The 20,937-nt window shown below is 44.6% G+C and overlaps 1 non-coding gene across 1 annotated transcript; it reads right to left on the bottom strand.

Moving 5' to 3' along the window:
• Positions 1 to 20,533: 20,533 nt before the first annotated feature.
• Trnas-aga (transfer RNA serine (anticodon AGA)) lies at positions 20,534 to 20,608 on the bottom strand. The gene has a single exon. It is a non-coding gene; the product is annotated as a tRNA-Ser (tRNA).
• Positions 20,609 to 20,937: the final 329 nt, after the last annotated feature.

A 20,937-nucleotide genomic window follows, 5' to 3' on the forward strand; every position in this document is an offset into this window, starting at 1 on the left:
TACACCGAAATGAAAGTCAGTGAAATACAAGTTATTAATTTATTGAATATTCATTTTTACTTCCAAATTTTCACACTAAGTGGTGAACGTGTCCCCCCTGTTGTTGAATACACAATTCAATTCGTCTAATCATGTTTCCAAACACAAGCTGTAACATTTCTTCTGTAACAGAAGCAGAGAAAGAGGATATTGCAGTTTTCAATTGATCGATGGATTTTGGACAGTTTTTATAGACAGTTGCTTTCGCTGCACCCCAGAAGAAAAGGCCAGGTGGTGTTAGGTCAGGCGATCGTGGAGGCCAAAGTCCTTGTGAAATTATGCGACCACCAAAAATATCAGCAAGCAGTGACATTGAAACGCGAGCTGTATGCGCGGTTGCACCACCTTGTTGAAAATAACCGTTCAGTATTTCACTTAACATAAGTTCTCCTATGAATGGCTACAGAATATCACTGCAGTATCGTTGTGAGTTTATTGTTTCGTTGAAAAATATGGGACCCACAATCAGACGTCTAGAAATTGCAATCCAAACCCCTATTTTCACAGAATAAAGTGGTTCCTCACGAATACGCAATGGATTTGCAGTACTCCACATACGAGAATTTTGCGAGTTCATGTACCCGGATAAATGAAACCACGCCTCATCAGTGAAAAACGTTTCATTAAGAATATCCCTTCCATTTTGTTGAACGAAATTTTTTAACCTTTGAAAATAATGCAGTCTCTTGTCATGATCAGTATTTTTCAGTTCTTGCACGTCTGTCACTTTGTATTGGAAAAGTTCTAATTTTTTCCTTGCAGCTGTGTGGGTCGTTCCCACGCTAACATCGATTTCCTGGGCTAGTTTTCTTACTGACTTGTTCGGACTCATGGACATTTTACCGGAAATATCTAGTGCTCTATCCTCAGACAAAACTCTAGGAGGACCACTTCTCGCTGAATCTGTCATTGAACCCGTACTTCGAAATTTTTTAATCATATCTCGCACAGTATCGCGATGTGGCAGTGTTGTCTCTAGGAAAACTAAATTAAATGTTTGACGAACTGAAACTGTGTATTTGCCGCCAGCTTTGAACACTTGTTCGACTAAAAACACTTCCTTCAATGGTTTACATTTTAACAGTGACAAAAACGAAACAAAAGAACAAAGGAAGTAAACTTAAACATTCACGTCAAGACGTAACGACGCACACCAACGATACTACTGACGCTGGCTGAGATAAACGAGTCCGCAGCTCGTGGTCGTGCGGTAGCGTTCTCGCTTCCCACGCCCGGGTTCCCGGGTTCGATTCCCGGCGGGGTCAGGGATTTTCTCTGCCTCGTGATGACTGGGTGTTGTGTGGTGTCCTTAGGTTAGTTAGGTTTAAGTAGTTCTAAGTTCTAGGGGACTGATGAGCATACATGTTAAGTCCCATAGTGCTCAGAGCCGTTTGAACCATTTGAGATAAACGAAGCACTGGAATGTTGGGAGAGTCCACTTGAAGAGAAGTAATCCAGTCAGGCGGACAATCATACGGCACGAGCGGCTAACAATCATACCGCATTGCGGTGAGACTTTTTGAACACCCCGTAGTACTGTATTTATGCAGAGGCCAGGAGCGACTGGCCTCTACAGCGGATGGTGCATTCCGGTTGTCGGAGATCAGGAATCCAGTAATTCACCACCGTGGAAGGGGTAGCGATGAAACAGTGAATGGATGTCAGGTTGTTGTCCACCGTTTCTTCACGAAAACAGCACAGTTAAAACATTCATTAGTTCCTCAGAAAACTATAACAGTCGTCACAATTTTCAGAGGAGCCAACACTGTCTCGGTGTAAAGCTATACAGGGTTGGCGAGAATGCGCTGCGATGACCAGCAGGCCTGTCGTCACTGGCAGCTTACAGCCTCGCTGTCCGACCCCCGGTAGCTGAGTGATGTTGTTGGTTTAGCGTGGTGAGTAGCGTCAGTAATCTGTGAAAGTTTTATACCGGCACGGTAGCTCAGCGTGTTCGGTCCGAGGGTTTAGCTATCCTCTGTAATAAAACGGATCAACGAACAACCAGAACAAGTGTCATAGGACGTCCGCCACGAACAAAGTCCACGAACAATATACACTCCTGGAAATGGAAAAAAGAACACATTGACACCGGTGTGTCAGACCCACCATACTTGCTCCGGACACTGCGAGAGGGCTGTACAAGCAATGATCACACGCACGGCACAGCGGACACACCAGGAACCGCGGTGTTGGCCGTCGAATGGCGCTAGCTGCGCAGCAATTGTGCACCGCCGCCGTCAGTGTCAGCCAGTTTGCCGTGGCATACGGAGCTCCATCGCAGTCTTTAACACTGCTAGCATGCCGCGACAGCGTGGACGTGAACCGTATGTGCAGTTGACGGACTTTGAGCGAGGGCGTATAGTGGGCATGCGGGAGGCCGGGTGGACGTACCGCCGAATTGCTCAACACGTGGGGCGTGAGGTCTCCACAGTACATCGATGTTGTCGCCAGTGGTCGGCGGAAGGTGCACGTGCCCGTCGACCTGGGACCGGACCGCAGCGACGCACGGATGCACGCCAAGACCGTAGGATCCTACGCAGTGCCGTAGGGGACCGCACCGCCACTTCCCAGCAAATTAGGGACACTGTTGCTCCTGGGGTATCGGCGAGGACCATTCGCAACCGTCTCCATGAAGCTGGGCTACGGTCCCGCACACCGTTAGGCCGTCTTCCGCTCACGCCCCAACATCGTGCAGCCCGCCTCCAGTGGTGTCGCGACAGGCGTGAATGGAGGGACGAATGGAGACGTGTCGTCTTCAGCGATGAGAGTCGCTTCTGCCTTGGTGCCAATGATGGTCGTATGCGTGTTTGGCGCCGTGCAGGTGAGCGCCACAATCAGGACTGCATACGACCGAGGCACACAGGGCCAACACCCGGCATCATGGTGTGGGGAGCGATCTCCTACACTGGCCGTACACCACTGGTGATCGTCGAGGGGACACTGAATAGTGCACGGTACATCCAAACCGTCATCGAACCCATCGTTCTACCATTCCTAGACCGGCAAGGGAACTTGCTGTTCCAACAGGACAATGCACGTCCGCATGTATCCCGTGCCACCCAACGTGCTCTAGAAGGTGTAAGTCAACTACCCTGGCCAGCAAGATCTCCGGATCTGTCCCCCATTGAGCATGTTTGGGACTGGATGAAGCGTCGTCTCACGCGGTCTGCACGTCCAGCACGAACGCTGGTCCAACTGAGGAGCCAGGTGGAAATGGCATGGCAAGCCGTTCCACAGGACTACATCCAGCATCTCTACGATCGTCTCCATGGGAGAATAGCAGCCTGCATTGCTGCGAAAGGTGGATATACACTGTACTAGTGCCGACATTGTGCATGCTCTGTTGCCTGTGTCTATGTGCCTGTGGTTCTGTCAGTGTGATCATCTGATGTATCTGACCCCAGGAATGTGTCAATAAAGTTTCCCCTTCCTGGGACAACGAATTCACGGTGTTCTTATTTCAATTTCCAGGAGTGTAGAACAAAATGAGAATAACAAATAAAAAAAAGTGGTCAGCGCGATAGAATGTCAATCCTAAGGGCCCGGGTTCGATTCCTGGCTGGGTAGGAGATCTTCTCCGCTCAGGGACTGGGTGTTGTGTTGTCCTGATTATCACCATTTCATCCCCACCGACGTGCAAGTCGCCGAAGTGGCGTCAAATCGAAAGACTTGCACCCGGCGAACGGTCTTCCCGACGGGTGGCCCTAGTCACAGGACATTTACATTTTTTGCTGTCTCGCTCGGCCGGCTGAAGGCAGTAACATGGTAACCACGCTAATTCCAGCAGCAGATGGCAGCCCACGCCGACTAGAGGCAGCCCCGCCACTCGGGGTAGAACGTGCTACAGCGCAGAGAGTCCCACTGTGGACCTAGCGTGGACGAGATGACTCACAGCAGCACTGTCTCCACACAGAAGCGAACAGCAAGGGGTTTGCCTGCACGGGTGATGGCGCCAGAGTGGCCGCACGGTCCTGGGCCCGAGCTGTAGCACACCAGAGTATGAGTCCTGTAGCGGATGATGTAGGCTCGCCGGTGGCTCACTGATTGGAGGGTGCTACGTCAGCAGCATCAGCGAGAGCAGCGGCGCCGCAGCTAGCATTAGCAGAGCCCAGAGGTGGAGCTAGCGTGTCCTTGTTGACTCAAGCCGTCGGCACACGGACCGCGCTGTCGAACGTGAACGTTGAGCGTGCTGAGTTCAACGAGCTGCTGGACGTTCAGAAATCAAGCGACTTGTACATGCGGTACGTCTGCCCCAAAGTGGTATACGCGATCAAAACGCATTCCAGCGGCAGTTCCGGGCTGTTTCTACACTCATGCTCATAAATTAAGGATAAATGCAGAATGTGCTGCCACACAACGTCGCACTTCACAAAACTGGAGCTAATGGCATGGGCACATAAAAAAAATAGGAACACACACGACACAGATTTGTAAGTCTACGGTATTGGTGATAAGTTGAGAAAAGCGTCCCGAAAGACATGTGCTACAAATCGCCACTGTTTCCTGCGCATGTACCCTGACATCAATATGGGATATGATCACCATGCACATGTACAAAGGCTGCACAACGCGTTGGCATACTCTGGATCAGGTGGTCGAGCAGCTGTTGGGGTATAGCCTCCCAGTTTTGAACCAGTGCCTCTCGGAGCTCCTGAAGTGTCGTCGGGGTTTCAAGACGTGCAGCGATACGTCGACCGAGAGCATCCCAGACGTGCTCGATGGGGTTTAGGGCTGGAGAACAGGCAGGCCACTCCATTCGCCTGATATCTTCTGTTTCAAGGTATTCCTCCACAATGGCAACTCGGTGGAGTCGTGCGTTATCATCCATCAGGAGGAAGGTGGGACCCACTGCACCCCTGAAAAGGCGGAAGTACAGGTGCAAAAGGTCGACCCCATACACCTGACCCGTTACAGTTCCTCTGTCAAAGACACGCAGGGGTGTTCGTGCACCAATCATAATCCCACCCCACACCACCAAACCACGACCTCCATACAGGTCCCTTTCAAGGTTATTAAGGAGTTGGTATCTGGTTCCTGATTCACTCCAGATGAAAACCTGGCGAGAATCACTGTTCAGACTATATCTGGACTCGTCCGTGAACACAACCTGGGACCACTGTTCCAATGAACCATGTACAGGGGTCAGTAGAATGCTCCTTGTAGGTCTCCAGGCGAATAAACCATGTCTGTTCAGTCGTCTGTAGACTGTTTGTTTGGAGACAACTGTTCCAGTGGCTGCAGCAATGTCTCGAGCAAGGCTACCTGCAGTACTCCGTGGCTGTCTGCGGGTACTGATGGTGATATACAGGGTGTTACAAAAAGGTACGGCCAAACTTTCAGGAAACATTCCTCACACACAAATAAAGAGAAGATGTTATGTGGACATGTGTCCGGAAACGCTTAATTTCCATGTTAGAGCTCATTTTAGTTTGTTCTTCCACCTACGCTCAATGGAGCACGTTAAGATTTCATACGGGATACTCTACCTGTGCTGCTAGAACATGTGCCTTTACAAGTACGACACAACACGTGGTTCATGCACGATGGAGCTCCTGCACATTTCAGTCGAAGTGTTCGTACGCTTCTCAACAACAGATTCGGTGACCGATGGATTCTTAGAGGCGGACCAATTCCATGGCCTCCACGCTCTCCTGACCTCAACCCTCTTGACTTTCATTTATGGGGGCATTTGAAAGCTCTTGTCTACGCAACCCCGGTACCAAATGTAGAGACTCTTCGTGCTCGTTTGTGGACGGCTGTGATACAATACGCCATTCTCCAGGGCTGCATCAGCGCATCAGGGATTCCATGCGACGGAGAGTGGATGCATGTATCCTCGCTAACGGAGGACATTTTGAACATTTCCTGTAACAAAGTGTTTGAAGTCACGCTGGTACGTTCTGTTGCTGTATGTTTGCATTCCATGATTAATGTGATTTGAAGAGAAGTAATAAAAATGAGCCGGCCAGAGTGGCCGAGCGGTTAAAGGCGCTGCAGTCTGGAACCGCACGACCACTACGGTCGCAGGTTCGAATCCTGCCTCGGGCATGGATGTGTGTGATGTCCTTAGGTTAGTTAGGTTTAAGTAGTTCTAAGTTATAGGGGGCTTATGACCACAGCAGTTGAGTCCCATAGTGCTCAGAGCCAATAAAAATGAGCTCTAACATGGAAAGTAAGCGTTTCCAGACACATGGCCACATAACATATTTTCTTTCTTTGTGTGTGAGGAATGTTTCCTGAAAGTTTGGCCGTACCTTTTTGTAACACCCTGTGTAGGTCTTCTTGTGGTGTTGTACACTGTGGATGCCCCGTACTGTAGCACCTGGACACGTTTCCTGTTTGCTGAAATCGTTGCCATATGCAAAAAACATTGGCTGAACAGTCACACAACGTTGTACCAAGATAATACTTTAAGGAAAACGTTTCATAGACATAATTTCAGGAAACTTCTCAAAATCGATAAAAAGGCATTATGCAACTTGTTTCAATCGTAATGTTAATAGAATTTCATTACTGAATTATGTATATAATATTTGGCTTCTTTGACATCAAACGTTTTATAGGTTGACTCTTACGTAGGAGATAACAGCAACCAGCCACCTTTTACGATGCTATTTATTTATTTAAATAGCGCTGTTACCAGTTTCGAACCGACAGGTTCATCTTCAGACGGCAAGTTCGCGTTAAGATAAATTTTACATCAGCTTTCGCTTTTTGTTTTCCCAACTGATGAAATTTCCTTTGGGGGGGGGGGGGTTGTGGTATCGACGAAAAATCCGCGCTACTACGTTCCAGTGCAGACTGCTTGTGATCCTGCAGCATGTAAAACTGTATGATGAACTTCTTTAATATATGTGTGTTCACATAATCTAAAGCATCACATTTCGTGAACTAGCTGTCTGAAGATGAACCTCTCGGTTCGAAACCGGTAACGGTGCTATTTAAATCAATAAATAACATTGTAAAAATGTCTGGTTTCCGTTATCTTCTGTGTAAGAGTCAACCTATATTTTCTACGCAGCCACGGGCTCCGGGCATCAATTTTCGACAAAATACCATCAAACATTAATTTAAGCTTAATAACATCAAAATTTTCAACATATACAAATATGAGACCATCCATTATCAATTAAAAGGCATTAATATAATGAACCGTGTTCATAATGTCAGTTACACCTTAGTTGTGCAGCATTTCCAATACACAAGATAATTTGAGGAAAGTTAAATATAAGATACCCTTCTTTGAAATCATACGTCAACTGCTCTTCGAAAGTTGTTACACTTTTCTTTTTGCCTCAGCCGTTTCTGTGACTGACAATTTTTGGAAGAAAGATCGGCAAATTAACTTCAGAAAATATCGGTTTCATAAAACACATACACAATGAATAAATTTACGGCTATATACATAGCTCCTTACATTCTCCTTTTGCATGTTCCACAACTTTCATGACATTCTCCTCAGCACAAACAAATAATTACTTAACATTTACCCAACCCTGTGACTGATCAGCTTCCCAAAATACTCATGTAACCACTGTGTGGCGTCAACATCGATAAGATATCGCTGGCAATACATCACGAGGTACACCATATTTCGGTTGTCATTAGACTGAAGATTGTGTAAATGAACCCACTAGTTGAAACCCTTTTATCCAAATGTCCTCCCCCCCCCCCCCCCCTCCGTTCGTCGGAAAAACATGGTTCAAATGGCTCTGAGCACTATGGGACTTAACAGCTACGGTCATCAGTCCCCTAGAACTTAGAACTACTTACTTAAACCTAACTAACCTAAGGACATCACACAACACCCAGTCATCACGAGGCAGAGAAAATCCCTGACCCCGCCGAGAATCGAACCCGGGAACCCGGGCTCGGGAAGCGAGAACGCTACCGCAAGACCACGAGCTGCGGAGGTTCGAGTCCTCCCTCGGGCATGGGTGTGTGTGTTGTCCTTAGCGTAAGTTAGTTTTAGTTAGATTACGTAGTGTGTAAGCCTAGGGACCAATTATCTTAGCAGTTTGGTCCCACAGGAACTTACCACAAATTTCCAATTTTCCAAACGTCCTTCAATCGACAGTATTCTCAATATCCTGTCACCCATATAACAGAAGCACTTTCTTAACATTGTTCTACCATGCTCTTCCACATGACCACTTCCAGACCCTCAGTTTGAATGATTACAAAGCCTCAAAAGTTCTGAAGTTCGACATATCATACTTATGTCCACTGTAGTCGTCAACTTCTGCTCATCTTCTTCGTCCATGATGGCAACACTCAATCCATGTGCCTTCCTTGGCATACCGTGGACCCACTGTCGACACCCACTCAGAGTTAAGAAGCTGTCTTGTCTGCATCACTTCTAGGTCCCCTACATGCCTCTTCTCTCGTTGGGTGTGGAGTGGTACTTGTTGCTGCTGACCAGAGACAACTCTGCAACCAATATTGACTGTCGTCTTTCCCCATTCAACGTTTGACACAGCGATAATATATTGAACGCCACAGTGAATGTCCTTGGATATACCAACCAAGTGCGTCGGATTTGACCAAAAGTAATAGACTATATAGCACAGTACAGTAACCTGATCCATGTGCTGTTGATGTACTGGGAGACCATTGGGGTTGGTGGTTTTCCACTAGACTTAGATGCAGGTTACAGAAAGCAGTATTAGTACCACAACTGTACCAGAAAGTGAGACATTAATGGTCATAATGTTACTGCATTGCCTGCCAGGGTACTTCTGTACATGATGTAACACTTCACCAGTGGTAATACAACCCTGCTACGAGACGAATGAATGCCTGGTTTTAGAGTGTTGTTTAAATAGGTCAGGTTCTGGTTGGGTAACATGTATAATGGTTTTTCCAGACAGTAGGTGAGTCTTGTGTCAGGTTCGTTATGGTTGATCCAGTGATGATAGCTAGAAGATGGAACATTGTGCCTATGATATCACAGGCTCAACAATCAATTAGAAGCCCACTAATTTGCAATTCCAACACCTTCATTCCCTTCTGCCAACCCTGTTTGTAACAGTTGATTATCACTATTTCTACAGTGGATGTAATAAATATATTACATACTAACCATTAGGAAGTACGGGGTGGCGTCAGAACATCCTTTTGGTATCACACTGCTTCCACTCCCCAAGAATAACTGTATCTATTTCTGGTATGACGACTTCCTACTTCGATAACCCACTCTTGCCTCGATTGACTGGTTTCATAGTACATCCACTGTTTCTTCCCCTAAGATATGCAGTATCAGTATAATTCTCATACCTATCAAGGACGCTTCCAGTGTTAATGCCACATAGGGAAAAATAAATCACGTCGTTCTTCTTCTCCTCATGCAAGGCTAGATGTACACGATTCACTATCTTACCTAGCGCTATCTTACAGCAGCATGTTCCCATTCACTTATAACCTAACTATCCACCACCCCATTAATACCAAAACACAACAATACAAAAATAAACTCATTATATCATAACCATCCCATTAGAATAAGAGTGACAAAATAACACATATTTACCATAAAACTGTTTTATATCCTGCACAAATCGGTATCTACTGTGTAAGGTGTCAGGCAAATCCAACACCTTCCATGAAAACCCTGACATGATAAGCAAATCCAGTAGTATGTCACATAGCTCCGAATAAATCGTGACATTAAATTAACCAAAGTAATACGAGTAACGAGTGAGCAAATGGAATACCACAGACTAACACAACACCAAACTTCAATAATCAATTGTTTACACTGTTTGTGCTAATTCAGCCACCTGTTGATTAGGTATTGCAGCCATCGCAGTTTAACGTGAAAAGTGGTCTATGATGGATAATACACAGTGGCTAATCACCTGTGTTACCCTAAATGGATCCAAAATGCCCATTCACGCCATTTCAAATGGCTTGGATACCACCAGAAACCTTTGGTGCAGCACTGATTGATGGCCGAGAACGGCATGTTATGCACGTGGTATGAAATTCCTTACATACTGGTCAATGCCCTGTCTCATTGTTCTCCACCAGCATTGTTCAGGTATTCTGCAATCACTTGCTCTTCGCCTTCTGTGCCCCTCAAACACAGCATTATGCACGTCCTTCAACACTTGGTCACTCAGAGTTGCAGGTACTACAACACATGGCCAAAATTTCATAATCTTACACAATAACTCATTAAGCATAGCGGACTGTGCCTATGTTCTGAATGACTGGCAACCTGTGTCAGTGATCTGCGCATTTTGCCACTCTGCATGGTTTATGCATGCACTCATACAGCACAAATTTCTGTTTAATCAATCAGCATAACCACTTGTTTTATTTCCCAACGAGTTAATTTGCTCGAAGAATCTTTCAGCCCTAATAACCACTTTAATGTTGTATGGTCTTTTATAACTTTGAATTTTCTGTCACACAGGTAGCAAAAATATAGGTAATACCATATATGTCACTCAAAATCTTCTTCTCAGTGACAGTAATTTTGCTCAGCTTTGCTTAACTGCCTCAGGGCATATGCTACTGGGTTTCCTTGCTATTCATACTCTTATTTAGAATGCGTCCTACTGCCAGGTTACTTGTGTCACAGGACAGGATAAACTCTTTTTCATAATTTTGGAACATGAATACTGGGCTATTCCTTAGTGCGTATTTCAATTTCTTGAACATGGTTTGCAGTTTTTTTACACTGGAAATTTACATCCTTTTTTGACAAATGTGTTACGGGTCTAGTGATATCAGAAAACCATATGACATATTATAATAATTTCATAAACATAAAATGGTTGGGTGTTAATGGTTAGCTGCAGTAAGAAATCACGGACAGCACATATCAATCCTGGGTAACTTTTCATGCTGTCTTGGCTAATCACATAGCGTAGATTGTTTACTTCTGTTGCCTGAAACTTCCACATTTCAGTAATTAAAATTAAGTGAGCCAAACGTAACCTCTTAAACACTTCCTCCAGTCACTGCACATCTTCCTCCAAATCTTCGTAAAATACAATAACCAGTGTCTAAATAGGCCACACTGTGACGTGGATATATTTTACATTGACTAATATTGTTCAATGCTTCCGTTATATTCAGTATAGGATATACAATCATCACCATTCTTGTGTTCAGAAAGCGGTAACTGCAACAGAAGCTGTCTTTCTAGGTCCTGTCCGACGATTTCTTTGGATATGATGACAACAGGTGCTCCCCACGGACTACCATTCTCCTCAATAATGCCGTCAGTCAGTTGCTGATTGATGTATTCTTCCATTATTGTCTGTAAGTGTTGAGGTATTGTGTACGGTTTCTTATAGATACGCGAATCATCCCCTATCAGGATTTGAAGCTGTATCATGGATGTTGCTGGTGAATGTCCACTAGGACGGAACAAATCCACTAATCATATAAACAGAGTTTTCACAGATCTCCTGTCTTTTTTTAAAAAAAATCTGTGATTTTTTGTGCAATGCAGATGCATTGACAGCTTGCTTGTGGCAAAAGTCCCACTCGACCTATCTAAATTGTCTTCGTCTGGAACGCCCAAATTGAGAATCAATAATCTTTCTCACAGATGCACTTCATCACAGCCAAAATTATTGACACTAAATGGAAAAATGTAATCTCCATCTTATTTCTTGTATGCATGCTGCACTCCTAAGTAGAAAACAAAGCGATGTTTCCAATTCACCATTGCCTTCAAACGGGTCTATAATACACAAAATATCATTCAGTGAATCAGTAACCACACTTATCCAGAGAAGTTCTCCCATATCCTACAGTACTTTGTCATACACACTGAACTTTAATAATCATGTATGAAGTTCACTCAGCACCAGTTCTACCATCGGTGAAGCTTGCGACACTGTATAAATTGCAGCAGTTGTTTCTAGCCAGAACAATGTCCAGCTGAGTTCAATAGCGTGCTGAGAAAGCTCTATTTGCGCTTGATACTTATTCAGAAAATCCAGCCCTAATAATGCACAGTATCTCTCATTGACTTAGGGCAGTACTTCTATTTATTTCCGAAAATTCCTAGCTCCAATACAGAAATTGTGCAATGCTGACCCCAATGATTCAACATCATTTCCTCCTACTCCACGTAACCTACACTGTGGAGAAATCAGTCTATTCTTATCTAAGAGGTCAAACTGGTTACCAAGACATAAGCCCCTTTGTCTCTCAAAATGTTGTGTCCCGTTATGTTTCCCAAGGCCATCAAGCTCATGACAGTTCATGTTCCGCCACACTACAATGTTGCCATGTCACTGGCCATATACAGTACTCTCTACAGTTCCCGTTAAACTGTAGCAAATGCGCAGGTCCCTCATGTTTCACAAACTGTACCTTCAGGTTCCTACGCATATCAGTTCCATCCACCACGGTCATGTATACATCAAAACAAAAATTCCCCAAAATTAAGAAGCTTGTATCACTGAAACTGCATGTTTCGTTTGAAGAAGTGGTCCTAGGTGCAAATACAGCCGTCACTAGCCGCATCTCAAAAAGTAGGGGCTGGGAGTGGTTGGCCCCTACAATGGTTGGTGGAACCAGGTGCTCAGAGGTCAGGACCCAGCAGTCGCTCACCCCAGGCGGGCTAGCAGTGGATGGCAAGTAAATGCTTGGTTGTCGTCTGACGTTTCGTCATGAAAACAGCATTGTTAAAACATTCATTTATTGACCAGCAAACTATAGCAGTCGTGATAATTCTCAGAGAATTCAATTGCCCCTCGAGGAATAAGCTGTACACACTCTATGCGAAGGTGCTGTGGTCAGCATCGAGGCTGCTGTCACTGGCAACTTGTGGCGTCCCTCAACCAGTGAAATGATGATGGCAGCGACTTGGCAAGAGCAGCTTACATAGACTAGAGGCAGCCCCAAGACTCAGATCACGGGGCATCAGAGCGCACAGAACCATGCCACGGACCCAGCGTGGATTCTATGGCGCACAAGCAGCACCGCCGGCCCATGCAAGCGGAGGCGCACAGCAAGGTGTTTGCCACACAGGCGATGATAACTGGGGGTTGCGTGACTGCAGACCGTCAATGTAGGAGCCTAGCAGCAGCTGAAGCAGTCTGCAGGTGACCATTGTTTCTAGAGCACCAAGTCAGCACCATCAGGCTCCAGCATGAACAGAAGGACTGCAGCTAGCAGCAGCAGCGGCCAGCGTGTCCCTTTTGTCTCTTAAGCTGGTGTAGTTCCCTCCTTTTGTCTTTATACAGTATTGGCTCGCCACCGTTTTGCGAAGGCATCAGCTCCCTTTCTATATGCCATATAGAACCATGGCTCGGATGTGAAACAGTGAGGCCACTAACGCTACAGCGTCTCTGCCTTTCTGCTGCGCCGATGATATTACAGCTCCGGTCCTTATGCTGAGCTGGGGCGTGTGGTAATCACATCGACGCTTTGGGAACAGTAACTGCTTTATTAGCAGGTAATCTCAGATCTAACTGTCTGGCCGATACGACTTGCTTTCATTATGCTCTTGCATCAGCCTTGATGGCATCTTTATTTTATTCCGCTGCGCCAAGAAAATTAGTTGCTATGCAATATCTACATCTACATCTACATACATACTCCGCAATCCACCATACGGTGCATGACGGAGGGTACCTCGTACCACAACTAGCATCTTCTCTCCCTGTTACACTCCCAAACAGAACGAGGGAAAAATGACTGCCTATATGCCTCTGTACGAGCCCTAATCTCTCTTATCTTTGTGGTCTTTACGCGAAATATAAGCTGGCGGCAGTAAAACTGTACTCCAGTCAGCTTCAAATGCTAGTTCTCTAAATTTCCTCAGTAGCGATTCACGAAAAGAGTGCCTCCTTTCTTCTAGAGACACCCACTCGAGTTCCTGAAGCATTTCCGTAACACTCGCGTGATGATCAAACCTACCAGTAACAAATCTAGCAGCCCGCCTCTGAATTGCTTCTATGTCCTCCCTCAATCCGACCTGATAGGGATCCCAAACGCTCGAGCAGTACTTAAGAATAGGTCGTATTAGTGTTTTGCAAGCGGTCTCCTTTACAGATGAACCACATCTTCCCAAAATTCTACCAATGAACCGAAGACGACTATCCGCCTTCCCCACAACTGCCATTACATGCTTGTCCCACTTCATATCGCTCTGCAATGTCACGCCCAAATATTTAATCGACGTGACTGTGTCAAGCGCTACACTACTAATGGAGTATTCAAACATTACGGGATTCTTTTTCCTATTCATCTGCATTAATTTACATTTATCTATATTTAGAGTTAGCTGCCATTCTCAGAGTCATTGTGAGGAGAGTATACAAGCCAAAACACCTGAAAGAGTTTCAGGCTATATTCAGCCAAAACAGTAGGGCACCATGCTGATATCTGATTTGGGAATACGCGAGTATTTGAAGAAATGTCATATTTTTAGTGAAACAGGAATAAAACACACGAAAATCACCTAGCAGAGTTTGATGCATTTCCGCGATCACGGAAACTGGTAGAGCTACAGATGTTTCGGAAAAAAATAAATTGTTACACCAAACTGATACCAAAAGCTGCTGACAACATACAAGCTTTGACTTTGTTACGCCACAAGGGTTGGAGGCATATAAAAAGACATTGTAGACATTAAAGAAAAAAGTAAATCATGCCATGCCTCTTCAGCTATACATCTGGAAATACGTTATTAATGCTGATGGATGCCTTGCAGTATGGCATCGGCGAGGGCTGTCACACAGGAATGTAAGCGTATAAAAACAGCCAATTTCATAAAATTCTGAAAAAATAATGGCGACTGAAAGGGAGTAATCCCAAATTCGAAAAAAGGCTTTCGCTGTCGTTTTTCCCGTAAAGAAATTCCACATCTATTTATACGAAAAAACAATCCTGTTACTGACAAGAAACTGATTCTAGCGTCGGTTGACTCAAAAAGCTAACACACTGAGGCGACAAATGTCATGGGAAGTACCGCTTACGCAAGGTTGAATAGAGGAGTGCATTGGCGGAGTTAATCATTTGTACTCGTATGATTCATGTGAAAAGTTGTCCGACGTCATTATGGTGTGCCATGAATAACAATTTCAGGCATTACCTCTCACCACGGACAACGCAGTGTCCGACGGCTTCACTTAACAACCGAAATCTGTGGCGTTTGCATAGAGTTGTCAGAGCTAATAGACAAGAAACACTACCTGAAATAAACGCAGAACTCAAAGTGGGACGTACGATGAACGTATCCATTAGGACAGTCCGGTGAAATTTGGCGTCAATGGGCTATGACAGCAGACGACCTGGGCGGTTTCTAATTAAATTAGCAGTAAATGAATTTTGTAGCTGGTCCTCGACCTTATCGGCAATATTTTGTGTCAAACTCTCAAATAATACGTCTGCTAACATTTACGTACGTAATTATATTTAAATTAAACTTACTTGACTCAATTTGCAATCAGGTTTGATACGTTTCGATCCGGAAAGTGTTTTTTTAAAAATGGTTCAAATGGCTCCGAACACTATGGGACTCAACTGCTGTGGTCATCAGTCCCCTAGAACTTAGAACTACTTAAACCTAACTAACCTAAGGACATCACACACACCCATGCCCGAGGCAGGATTCGAACCTGCGACCGCAGCAGCAGCGCGGCTCCGGACTGGAGCGCCTAGAACCGCACGGCCACCGCGGCCGGCTGTTTTTTTCTTTTTTTTTCTTTTTTTTTATTTTATGTTTCTTTATAGGCCACAATATTTTACACCAAAAAATTCATTTACTTCTATGATGACCATCTTTAAAGCTGTGCACAAACTGTTTTAAATCAAAGAAATAAAATAACCAGGTTTCACCGAAGTATTTATTCTACCTGTCGAAAGGACTTTTGAACCAATAAAAGAGGTGATGCAGTACGGCAATTCTCTTGAAGTGATTTCAGTGCTGGAGTTAACAGTAATTAGGTAAAAGAATGTAACTGTTTTCCCTGTACGTATTTCTCAGGTGGAAGCGCAGTGCTGATGGCAAGCTCAGACAACAGCACGTTGCGTGCGAAAGGGCAGTTTCATTTATGTGCGAACCTGCCTTGAAGCGAAAGCCATCTGTCAGAAGGTAGTAAAACTTCGTGAAATATGGAAATGTGCTTTCACTTCAGTAGCAGGAGAACTGAAGCACAAACAAAGCAGCGGTGAAATGACCGTGACCTTTTCATTTCGAATCTTCCCACCTTGCACCAAGAATTGGTGTTTTAACCTTCATTAGCACTTGCGTTTTCTAGAGGTAGTTGTTAGAAGGTCTATAATGTTTTTCACTAACTGCATCGCAACAGAATCCTCGACGTGTGCTGAAATTCCACTTAAAGCGTTTTGTTCAGTTCTGCTACATGTGGCGGTATTTTTTATTTTCTATAATACTGATAAATAAGCTATAGATATCTCCATGTGGTTCATTTTTCTAATGTAGCATTTCATGCCGAATTCAAATCTGGAAACCGTTTTGCCCTATCGCATCAGGTTTTGGAGATATCGACAAAAATTAATTTTAGTGGACCACTGTTAATTAATTTTTTACCCCAAAATTTTTAGTAATTTTCTATGCATCGTCATACAGTATTTTCATTCTCTCTTAAAACAGTTATATTTAGAGTAATGCATCAAAACATGTTCGATATCGCATTAGTAATCTTTCATTTCTTTCTTTTTATTTTCAGTTGAAGGCGATATTATGGTGTCCAGAGGTTGCTTCAATCCACCGCATCTGTTTAGCTGTGTGCTGCTATGTAATAGACAGATCCCATCGGAAGACTTTTACACCATTTATGAAGAAAGAATATGAACTAGATGTCGATTAAAAGGTGGATACTGTTAAATCGCGGGCGCCACAGTTCATCTGTTTGACGTGTGATGGAATTAACGTGGTTGGATAAGAAGGGCGAGAAACAGCAACCATTTGGCATTCGGAGTTACTTTGGTATGGGATGAGTCAAGCAACCACACCACAGGCTGTTATATCTGTTTCCTAAATGTCACCAGATTTTCCTACAAAAGTAATGCATCTGTAAAGGGTTCAGATGTTTCCTCAGTCCATAAACCAATTGCTCCTGACCCCGTCGCTTTTCAAATAGCGATAGCACCTAGAAAATACACAGCTGATGATGAAACAGAAGGCGGAAGTTTTCTTTCATTTTCGAGTAGCGTATCAGAGCCTCACTTTCAATCTGGAAAAGATATTCATCTACTGAAAAATGATGATCTTTGTGACCTCGTATGAGACCCTCACTTTCAGTCTGGAAAAGATATTCATCTAATGAAAAATGGTGATCTTTGTGACCTCGTATGAGACCTGGTCTAAGAAAAGGCCAAACTGAACTGCTCAGTTCACGCCTTAAAGTATTTAATTTGCTTGCGTCGGATACAAAAGCATCACATTTTCGCCACAGACACAAAGAACTTGTGAAATTTTTGCAGTGAGTGACACTGTGTGTACTGTACGGACGTTCAAGATCTCACATCAGGCCTGAGGATGGGACAAAATGTTGAAGTTGAAGCTTGGCTATCGTTTATCGACTCGTCTAAAATATGTTTGAAATCAGTATTATTATGCAATGGAAACGAACATGCGTCAGTGCCGGTTGGATATTCTACCCACCGGCAGGAGATATATGGAACTATGTCACCACTTCTTGGCTATCACGAGTCTAAATGGCGCATTTGTGGTTATTTAAAAGTCATCACAATTCTCATGGTTATGCAGACAGAATACATCAAGTACTGTGGTTTTATATGCAAGTGGGGTAGTAGAGATAGATATTCCTAATACATTTCGGCCAGTTAACCAGGTAACTGCTGAGCCATTTCTATTCACACTTTATGCTGGCCATGTGCTACCTGAGTTCAAGGAATCTAAAATAATATCTTTGCTAAAGCCAGAATGTCTCTCCTAAGCACCACCTATAAGCTGTTGGAGAAGCTCATTTTAAGTCGGATACAACCGATACTGAAGGAGCACCTGTCAGTGGCGCAAGCTGGATTTCGCCGCAACGGATGCTGCAAAGACCAGGTTCTCTAACTAGCCACATCGATGTGTCGTGGACCTCACCGCTGAGTAAGACACCGTGACGAAAGATAGCCTGCTACATAAACTGCATCGTACCATCCCATGCCAGAAACTTTACGAGACAGAAGCATCCAGTGGATAGTGGGTGAAAATATAAGAAGCGTCCCAAAAATAAACCGTCCTGGCTCAAGGATCAGTGTTGGCGCCTGCGCATTTCAACCATAACGTATCAGACATGCCAAAAAAAAAAAAAAAAAAAAAAAAAAAAAAAAAAAAAACACAACGTAAATTTTCTTATGCCAACTATATGGACACACCTGCCCAATCTAAGGGGTTGGAAGATGATGACAATCTCTCTTCTCAAGATCTTAAAATTGTCGGAAAATTCTATACTGACTGGAGACTGTCAGCACAAGAAAAACGGATTCAACGTGTTTTCACTTGAGTAATAGGAAAGCCACAAAATCTCCGAAAGTATATTTCAACAATAAAGTACGTCCCCATGAGCACTTTCCTAAGTACTTTGGCGTTCCACTAGATCGAACTCTTGCCTTTAGCAGAACACCTAGAAGCAACAGCAGCTAAGACCAACACACGCAACAACATCCTCCACAAATTGTGTGTCACCAGGTGAGGAGCACTAGCTGCTACACTGACAGGTAGTCCCTAGGACTAGTATACTGTGTCTCGGAATACTGCTCTTTTGCGTTCTTAAATACCAGCCTAGATGCCAAAGTATACAGCTGTACTTACATCAACAGTGATCGTGTCAAAAAGCGCAGCCCTGTTGTGTTTACCCAAGCTGAGCCACATCACCCCACCTCCCCTTCCCAGAAAGGGCTTAATGGTCTTTTTTCAGTAGAAGAAGATTCACCTTGACCCAGAATTGCCTGTGCTTGAAGACATTCCTCATATGTCACTGAGAAGGTTGAGATATAGGAAACCTCCACTAGTCTGGGCGGAGCAGCTATTAGACACAGACTTCAACATCAGCGCGCAGTGGCGGACGGTCTGGAGCGCCGATAATTTGACGATTCACTGGCCAACTTCTGACCCCAAACAAAGATCTACTGGGTTCGAACTTCTCCGTCGATGGTGGAACACTCTTAACATCATTTGAACAAGTAGAGTCTGTGCAAATGTGGCAAATCCTCGTCAGTGTGATTCTGGTTCTCTGCGTCAGGCAGTGGACCACATTGTGAGTGATTGCAACATTAGAGCATATCCAGACCAAAGACAGATCTTTATCAACTTGAAGGGTGCTGCAATTTCCTGGCTAGATGGCTTAGACATTAATATTTAACGATTATGCTTGCTGTCCATCAACCTCAATCCAGTTAACTTTTATAGTGCCAATTTATTGTTCCTTTTATTACTTATTTTGTTGTTTACTTTAATGTTCTTTTTATTGCTGACTGATCTTTTCCCAAAGGCTGTCCATGTGTATGTGTATGTCACATATATTGCACACATTTCCTTTTCCACATGTTCTTTCTCCATCTCCTCCTCCTCCCTCCCTCTGGCAGTCTTCTTCTATCGTCTCTGCCTACCCCTTCCTATTCACTATCTATCCATCTCCTCTCTATATCCATCTGCTCCGCCCTCTCAGTCGATCGCCTCGTCCCCTCTAGTGCTGTCCCTTTACCCCCACCATTTCTTCTATTCACTCCATATGCTTATCCCCTCATCCATCCCCTCCTCTGTCTCTCTTCATCTCGATCTCCATCTCTTCATTTTGAGTCCACATCCTCCTCCCCTTCTCACTCTGTCTCCTCCTTGCCCTCTCTGTCGACCTCTTCCTCCTCCCACCCTCCGAACATCCTCTAGTTCCCACTCTCTCTTTCCATCTCACACTCTCTATCTCTGTGTCCATATCTTACTCCCACCTCTCTCTCTGCCCATCTCCTCCTGCCATTTTCTCTTTCGATCTCACTCCTCTCCTTTTCCCCCATCTTTCCGTTCGCCTGGGCCCATCTGCATGTGGTAGGCCTTGCAGTCCATGCTGATACAACCACCACTCTATATCTGTTGTGCTTGGTAGCATAGATCCCAGGGGCTGGTAAACCTTTTCACCCGTATTTTCGCTCCTATCGGAGCTAGGATGCTCTAATCCTCACAGCGTTGATTCTCAGATAACAAGTAGTGTGTGTACCAAATTTGGTTGAAATCGATCCAGTAGTTTAGAAGGAGATGCAGGATGTACACATGTATTTCAGAAGAGTGGGCTTGACATCGCCGTCCTGCTATTCCGATTTTGACTTTTCGTGAAACATAATTCACAGCCACTCGATGGAACTCTGAACCACTGTCCTCCCAAATACATGTCCGTTGTTATATCTCTGTGCTATAGTGCTCTCTAAGGCAGTGCGCCCACTGGAGTGAAATGGCAAGTAGAGCTTCTGTATAATGTATGTACCTGAATGAGATTTTCACTCTGCAGCGGAGTGTTCGCTGATATGAAACTTTCTGGCAGAGTAAAACTGTGTGCTGGACCGAGACTCGAACTCGGGACCTTTGCCTTTCTCGGGCAAGTGCTCTACCAACTGAGCTACCCAAGCACGACTCACGCTCAGTCCTCACAGCTTTACTTCTGCCAGTATCTCGTCTCCTACCTTCCAAACTTTACAGAAGTTCTCCTGCGAACCATGCAGAACTAGCACTCCTGTAAGAAAGGATATTGCGGAGACATGGCTTAGCCACAGCCTGGGGGATGTTTCCAGAATGAGATTTTCACTCTGTAGCGGAGTGTGCGCTGATATGAAACTTCCTGGCAGATTAAGTTTCAACGTATGTACCTGTTTCCTGAATAACGAGTATTCCACGAGATTCGAAATACCGTATCGTCACTCGCCTGTCTTTTTCCCAGCACGCTCGTGCAGACACAGTAG

This window comes from Schistocerca cancellata, chromosome 1 (genome assembly GCF_023864275.1).
Source record: "Schistocerca cancellata isolate TAMUIC-IGC-003103 chromosome 1, iqSchCanc2.1, whole genome shotgun sequence".
Lineage (NCBI taxonomy): Eukaryota > Metazoa > Arthropoda > Insecta > Orthoptera > Acrididae > Schistocerca > Schistocerca cancellata.